Genomic DNA, 8357 nt, shown 5'->3' with positions numbered 1-8357 from the left:
TCAAATCAGATCTGACTGGTACAGGAGGAGATTGTCCCTCCTTCCCCGGCAGAGCATCTGGTGGATTCGAACAGTGTGCCTCTGGGATTGTAGTTGCAGCTCCTTGCCACTAGACCACCAGAGCTCCCCTGAAAGACATTTTTTTAAGGAATGAACAATAGCAAGGGATGACTGATACCATTGTGCTAATCCACAATCTTTTGAAGTAAGAATTTAAAAGCATCATTTAAAAGCATCATACATGCATGTAAATAAGGCCCTATGCATTCACAGATTAAACTCTGAAGCCTGCTCTAATCATTTTAAAGTTTGATCATAAAGCAAAACAAAACCTTCACACTTTGAATATGAAAGTCCAGCTGGACTGTAATTTCAGAAATATCAGGATTTCCTTGTTTTGTTTATTTTCATAAATGGAATTTCTCAACTTTCATTTCTTAGTAAAATACTTCTTTTCCTATTGTGGTTGTTGTTCCTTGTCATAAAGTTGAAAATAACCCGTAATTGATGCCCTAGCAGGTTTTCAGAGGTCGTAAATATCAGGGTAGGAAAGTGTCAATCTTTCTCCTACAGAGTATCTGGTGGATTTGAACCTTATGCCTTTAGGATTGCAGAGCAGCTTTTCTCCCCCTGAGGTTATTTATTATTACTATTACTATTATTATTATTAGGCATTGCTTTGCATATAAAATGAATACATCCTGTGTATCATTAATGCACATTGTGTTTTCCCATTCTTCATTCACATTTTATTTCAAATGATCACTCATATACATTGTGTTTTATAAAGTTAATCACCATTGATCAATGCCTACTATTACCTCATCTTTTCAGATCCCCACTGGATCTTTCCTAATTCCTTCAACACACCCCAACCCCATCCTTTACCCAAGAAAATCTGTCATACTAATGGTTTCTTCCCTTCCCTACATTTTGTCCCCTACTTCCCCCTCCTTTTAAAAAAAAATTATCTGTGTTTTACTAGTTATCTTTCTATTTTTACAGTAATGGTCTTAAGCAGTATTTGTCCTTATGAGGCTGAGTTAGCTCACAGTGCTCTTTAGACTCTCCCATGTTTAGTATTTTATGAAATCATGGCTCCTTAGTGCTGCATAGTATTCCATTGAGCGAAAGTACCATAATTTCTTAATCTATTCATTTGTTGATGGATATGTGGGCTGTTTCCATTTTTTTACTATTGTAAATTACACTGCTATGAACATAAGTGTACAAGTAAGTCTCTGTATATGTCTCAGTTCTATTTTCCTTATAGTATATTCCTAGCCATAGGATAGCTGGGTCATATGGCATTTCTATTTTAGGCTTTTAGAGGAAACACCAAACTGTCTTCCAGAATGGTTTTACCGTTTTACAATCCCACCAACAGTGCATCAGACTTCTTACCTCTCCACATCCTCTCCAATATATATTGTTCTCTGTCCTGTTAAAATTTGCCACTGGAGTAAGATGGTATCTCATTGTGGTTTTTATTTGCACCTCTCTTATTGACAGTGATTTTGAGGATTTCTTCAGGTGTCTGTTGGTCATCTGAATGTCTTCCTCTGAAAAGTCTTTCCATGTCTTTTGCCCATTTTGTTATTAGGTTATCAGTTTTTTCCTTCTGGAGGCCCTATAAGATTCTGTAAACTTTCGTTATGAGACCGTTGTTTTAAATTAATTTCCTAATGTTTGTTCCCAGAGAGTAGGTATTCTTGGACAAAAGGTTTTGATACACTCAGACACTTAATTTTTAGGAAGTCTCATTCTATGATTTTTGTCTTCTCCTAGTTGTGTATTTCTGGCTTTATTTGCAAGCTTGTTTATGCCATAGGCTAGGGCTTCTCAGTTTGGTCTAATTTTGTCTCTTATGACATTTATGGTTTGAGGCTTTACTCCTGGGGCTCTGATCCACCTTCAGTTGAAACTACAGATAAAGGGGTATAAATTTTTCTTTTTTTAAATCATCACAGACGTAGTAGTGTAGCTTCTTACCCCTAGGCCACCAGAGGTCCCCATATCCTATATGTCTCCCAAATACAACCCTTGTATTGGATAATAAAACTTCAAATCCTATCAATTTATTGACATGCCCAAATTTCCCCTTTTTCTCCCTTTCTCACTTTATATTATTCATTTGATAACTGTTCACTTCAGAGTTTATTATATATTTCAAGGGTTCTATTTCCTAACACTTTCTCTGTTCATAATGACAGCCAGTCTCCAATAATCTTTTTTTAGATAATTTTTATTCATTTATTTTTTTATTTTTTAATTTTTTTGTTTTTAAATATTTTTATGTGTGTACCATCAAATTGGATCTGACTGGTACAGGAGACGATTGTTCCTCCTTCTTCAGCAGAGCACCTGGTGGATTTGAACCACGCACCTCTGGGATTGCAGTGCAGTTTCCTGTCACTAGGCCACCAGAACTCACCTCCAATAATCTTTTATAGCAACTTGATGAATATTTGTAAGCATTGGAATTGGCTAAACATTGTTCTTTCCTGCTACTGTTAGAAAAGTCTACAGAAATAAGAATAGTATAGGAAAACAAATTCCTTTTTCCTCAATTGATAAGAGGTAGTTCAGAAATCCACTTTCATGTTTGACTTAACACCAGTCTTTCTTGCTCTAATAATCTCCATTTAAGAGTGAGACAAATTAGTAGAATCCTTATGCATTCTGTTTTAGATTATGGCAAGCCCATAAATTAGTAGAATCCTTATGTACTCTATTTTAGATTATGTGCAAGCCAAAAAGTGGTAGTTTTGCCCTTTTCAAATACTAGGAACTTTATTTCATTTAAAATTATTTACTATCCCCTTTACATGAGAATATTTACATTTCGCTATCTGTTGTTTGAAAGAACATGACAAAAAGGGCCATTTTAAAAAATTTTATATTGGTTTGCTTACGTTTGTATACATTGTGTTTCATATTATTCCTCATTCACATTGTGTTTCATACAATCATTCCCATGCATTATGTTTCATAAAATTAATCACCATTATCCTGTCTTTTCAGGTTCCTGCTGTATCTTTCCCATTTCCTTTACCCCCTCCCTCCACCCACTAAACTGGGTAACCCTGTGGTTTTGTCCCTACCCATCCTCATCTCTCTGCTCCGTTTTTTTTTATTTCAAGAGCATTTATTAATTCCACATGTGGAGACTTTCTCCCTCCTCAGGAAGGTGGTGAGGGAAAAACCCCTAGTTCCCCCTCCCACTTGCTTTTATAGCTCTTTTTTTTTGTGCCCCTGTTAGGGCAGAGAGATTGAGGTGGTTGGTGGGTTGGGGAATCAGTCATTTGGGTGAGCTTTTGATGGGCTGGCAACTTTGCCCGCCTTTACTCCTTTTGTGTCACGGCAAATGTTTAGTTTTGTTAATTATTAAAATACTTGCTAATACATGTAAACTCATATTTTAAAACAAATGCTGAGCATGTCATTTTCAGACTGATCATAATGCTCAAGGACAGGAAGAACCCCTGCTGCAGGCTAGGTTTCTATTGCATTGTAAATGTTCACAGCCGAGAGTTTAGGAGCCACTTTCACAGGAGATAGACATCTGTCAGTATTTTTACCATTCCAACTCTGTTATTGAGGAGAAATATTTCAGATTAGTTTCATTAATCACTTTTTGGAAAGAACAAAACAAAACTTATGAATAAACGTTATGTATGTTGTTAAGATTGGCTATTCCTTGGAGAGAGACATCATGCTTGGAAAGGGATAGGGACAGTGAAAGAGAGGAAGAGCCTCTATAAGATGGAGTTACATAGCAATGAACTCTAGTGTGCCAGATATGATGAGGATGGCACAGGATATGACCTGTTGTTTCTAGGGTCACTATGAATCATACTCAACTTGATGGCACCTAACCTAACGGCAGCAATAACAATAGCAAAATGCTTCCTTTTGTTGTTCTTGTTTTGTACCATAGAGTCAGAAGCTATAGTTGATCCTTCATTGGGTTTTCAGAAGCAGATAATTGCATAAGAGGAGATAGGCTTACATAGAAAGTGAATTAAAGGAATTCCTAGGTGCCATTGAGTTGGCTCCAATTCAGATATTCTTTGTATGCCAACAGGAAACCTTACCTGACCCTGCATCACCCTCATAATCTCTACAGTGCTTAATCCATCTCTTGTAGTCAGTGCGCCAATCCATCTCTTTGACAGACTTGCTTTCTTCCACTGACCCTCCACTTTTATAAGCATGATGCCCTTTTCCTAGGGCTGATTCTTTCTGACACCATGTCCACAAAATGTGAGATGAAACATCACCATCCTTGCCTATTGCACTTCTTCCAAGACAGATTTGTTTGTTATTTTGACAGCCCATGACCCCATGGACTTCAATACTCTTTTCCAGCACCACAGTTCAAAGGCATCAATTCTTCTATTATCCTTATTCACTGTCCAACTTTCACTTCAGTACAAAGCAACTGGAAATACCATGGGTTGACATAAATGGGTTACGAACAGTTTATAATGTACACACTTCCTGGTTATTTCTATTTTCCTTACATCGTCCTTTCTCTTTTTAAAATAATATCTTACTGGTTTTGATGAAAGTTTACACAATAAACTTTCTCTAACCCCCATCCTTTACAGCATGATGTCTTTTTCCAAGGATTGGCCCCTTCTCACAACATATCCAAAGTATATGAGATGAAGTTTCATTATCCTTGTCTCTACACCCTGGCTGCACTTTATTTAAAACATATCTTATTGGGTAGAAACTATTTTATGAATCAGATATTGTTCAATGACATCAGTTACATTTCCATAATATGTCAACATTTTCAATATTTCCATTCTAGGTTTTTTGTACTGTGTATTCCTTTCATTTCTGAGTCACTTTTCTGATGCTAGGAATCCCCAAATGACTTCATCTTCTGCATCCGCATTCCCTACAAAGTGATGTCAGACGAAGCCCCTGTGGTCATTTCATCATTGTTGAGTTGACTTTAAGAATAGTTTCCTGGACTAATTAAGTTACTAATTTACAATCAATAAATATGCTTCTGGGTTGTATTGTTCTAATCGATAAAAATACACATTTCTTGGTGAGATTTTAGACACTTGACCAGATAGTTAAGTAAACCATTTTTAACAAGGGTTTTATTAGAAGAAGGTTTGCCATTACAGCGAGTTGATGGCTTATTTTACTAACTTATAGGGCCAGCCTTAGCCTGTGTTAATAACTCTATATAACAACCTTGGCATTAGAGTGCTTCCTTTATGTTACTCTCATTTAAAAAACATCCTGAAATCTTCTAAGCAATAAAACGAAAATAGCCTCTAAAAATTACCTAGTCTGTGTTTTAGCTAGATCATGGCTGTCTTCTAAAATGAAGCACATTACAAATTCTAAAGGAATGGTTTAATGAAAATGAGCTTGCTGAGTTTATCTGAATTCATGTCATCACAGTGGGAGTTTTAGCTTTGGGTTACCAGCAGGTTGCGGATGTTGATTCACATAATATATTTAATAGCTATTGCCTGTGCTTTGAATTGTTTGAGATTAACCATTAAAGATGTAAAGATGCAAACAGCAGAACAGCTAATGGTTTGTGTGGTTTACAGACAATTTTTAGCCTTAGCTTTATTAGACATTATAAGGTTGATTGTATTATCAAAGCAATCTACCACATATAGCAGTTCTGCTGCTTAGGAGCTAAGGAATCACTATTTATTTATCAAACTGTATATCTTTCAGAACATTTATAAATATTAACAATAATATTGATATCTTTTTATGAAGCAAAAACTGCCTAGAAATGTAGAGTCTACACACATACATACATACGCCTACATGGTATTTGCCCAACACCATTAGTTAATAGCAATTTTCCTTTTTTGCCACAATCCATTCCTGGAAACAGTATTTGTAAACTGTGTTAACAACAGTTTATACTATTGCCCTATAAAAATCTTTCTCTTGAAATTTATTTTCTTGATGGATATATCAAAGTTAATGGCTTGAGGTAGCGACAATGTGCCCTAAGAGAACTTTTCAGATTACTTAAATGTTCTATAGAAATTGAAAGCTCTGCCTAATTTACCAGATTTTTGAGTACACAAAATGTAAGATCTTTCATGTGAAAATAATCCATTTAAACATAGATTACTAATAAATAGATAATATCCATACTAATATTTATGAAACTCTTATGTGGTCTAAAAGAGATTTATAAGTCTTTAATTTTGCTGTGTTGAAACAATTGAAAGATTTCCACTTCAGAGATTCAAATGCATTTGGATCAAACTTAAAATCTATTTCAGGACACACAGTTCATTGACACTTACTTGCTAGAATTATTCAAGTTTATAAGTAATAGTGATTTTATGGACTGTAGAGCAATTCTATTGTAGCTTATTTAGATGCTTATACGAGTATATATAGCAAAACTTTGCAAACTGCTGACTTAGCTGCTTCGAGAAACCCTTCCTAAGGACTTAAAAAACCCACAGGATTTTGTGCAGGATGATAGGGTGAAATAATGATGTAAAAGCCTGTTCCCTTCCACACCACGTGCAACTTCACTGACCCGTCCTGCCCGTCTCTGGCCTGGGACAATGAACCTCGCCTGAGAGTTCGAGAGCTCCAATAAAAAAATCTTTACTTAAAAAAAAACGAAGAAGAAGGTTCTAGAAGACACTATCACTACTATATGCCCAAATTTAGAATTATAAGTAACAGGAAACACTCATCTGTTGTTGTTTTGTTGATTGCCTTCGATTTGAGCACTACTCAAAGCGACCCTATGAACAAAAGGCCTGAAGCCCCTCTACAACTATCGACATTTAATAGGAGCATAAAGATAACTCAGACCACTTGCCGAAATTCTTCAAGAATATCATTCCTTGAGAAATGAAACAAGACTGAAGGACTATTGTGAATTGAAAACTTATTTATTAAGTGATGCCACTGTGGGCCTTGGCATTAATATGACTATGATATATGGACTATATACCAGGCTGTACTCTTATATCAATGTTAAATGCATGGTTGTGATATGATGATATAATTATGATTAATAGGAAAATGGTCTTGGTTTAGAAGATGCATACTGTTTAGTGGCAAATTTATGTATACATGCACACAATACTTTTTTAAAAACCCAACAATTTAATGTTAAAATATTACACCTCAACATAAAACAAAAATCCTCATAAACAGATCAATAAGTAACATCATGATAGGTGGAGAAAAGATTGAAATTCCCAGTGATTTCATTTTACTTGGATCTACAATCAACACCCATAATAGTGATGTCCCAGTGTACATCAAAAGCTTTTTCTAATGGGGTTAAAAGAAAGCCTACTGATTAGGGGGAAAAATTGGCAATGCCATCTCAGACAAGGTCGCATAATGTTTACACAGTGCTACAGGGCTGGATAATGACTAAGGATGACAGAAGAATTGATGCCTTTGAGTTGTGGTGCTGGAGAAGAGTCTTGAACACACCATGGACTGCCAAGAAAACAAATTGGTCTGTCTTGGAAAGAGTGAAACCAAGTTTCTCCTAGGAGGCTAGGATTTTGAAGTTCTGTCTCACATACTTTGGGAATATGGTCAGGAGGGACTGATCATTGAAGAAGTACAGCATGCTCAGAAGGGTGGAGGGACAGTGCAAGAGAGGAGGAACCTGGATGAGATGGTTTGAGACAGTAAATATGGCAATGAGACAGTAAATATGGCAATGAGTAGGTGTGTCAGAGTCACTGAAACTTGCTCAGGACAGGGCAGGCTTTAGAGCTATACATAGAGTCACTCTGAGTTGCAAGCGACTTGACAGCACATAACAACAACAACAACAACAACAACAGGACTTCTACAATGCAAAAATGACCTTTTCGTGATTACAAAATGGACAAAAGGCATGGAAAGACTTTTTACAAAAGAAGACATTTGGATGTTCAATAGATACATGAAGAAATGCTGATAAGAGAGATGCAAATTAAAACCACAATAAGATACCATATCACCCCAATAGCAAAGGCAAGATTTAACAGGACAATAAGCAATAAATGTTGGAGAGGATGTGTAGAGATTGGAAATTTCATATATTGTTGTTGGGATTGTAAGTGGTACAACCACTTTGGAAGGCAGTTTGGTGTTTTCCTAAAAGAATCCTGAACTTAGAAATGCCATATGACCCAGCTCAGGAACAGGTTTGAGGCTTTGAACACTAAAGAGCGAAGGCCAGATGAGGTGTGGGAGGATATCAAGGGTATCATCCAGGAAGAGTGCAAATGGTCATTGCAAAGACAAAAGAGGAAGAAAAGACCAAAATGGATGTCAGAAGATACTCTGAAAATTGCACTGGAGCACAGAGAAGCCAAAGCACA

This window comes from Elephantulus edwardii, unplaced genomic scaffold (assembly GCF_000299155.1).
Source record: "Elephantulus edwardii isolate Elephantulus edwardi_28Jun2011 unplaced genomic scaffold, EleEdw1.0 scaffold00016, whole genome shotgun sequence".
NCBI lineage: Eukaryota > Metazoa > Chordata > Mammalia > Macroscelidea > Macroscelididae > Elephantulus > Elephantulus edwardii.
Note: the sequence above shows the minus strand (reverse complement) of the source record.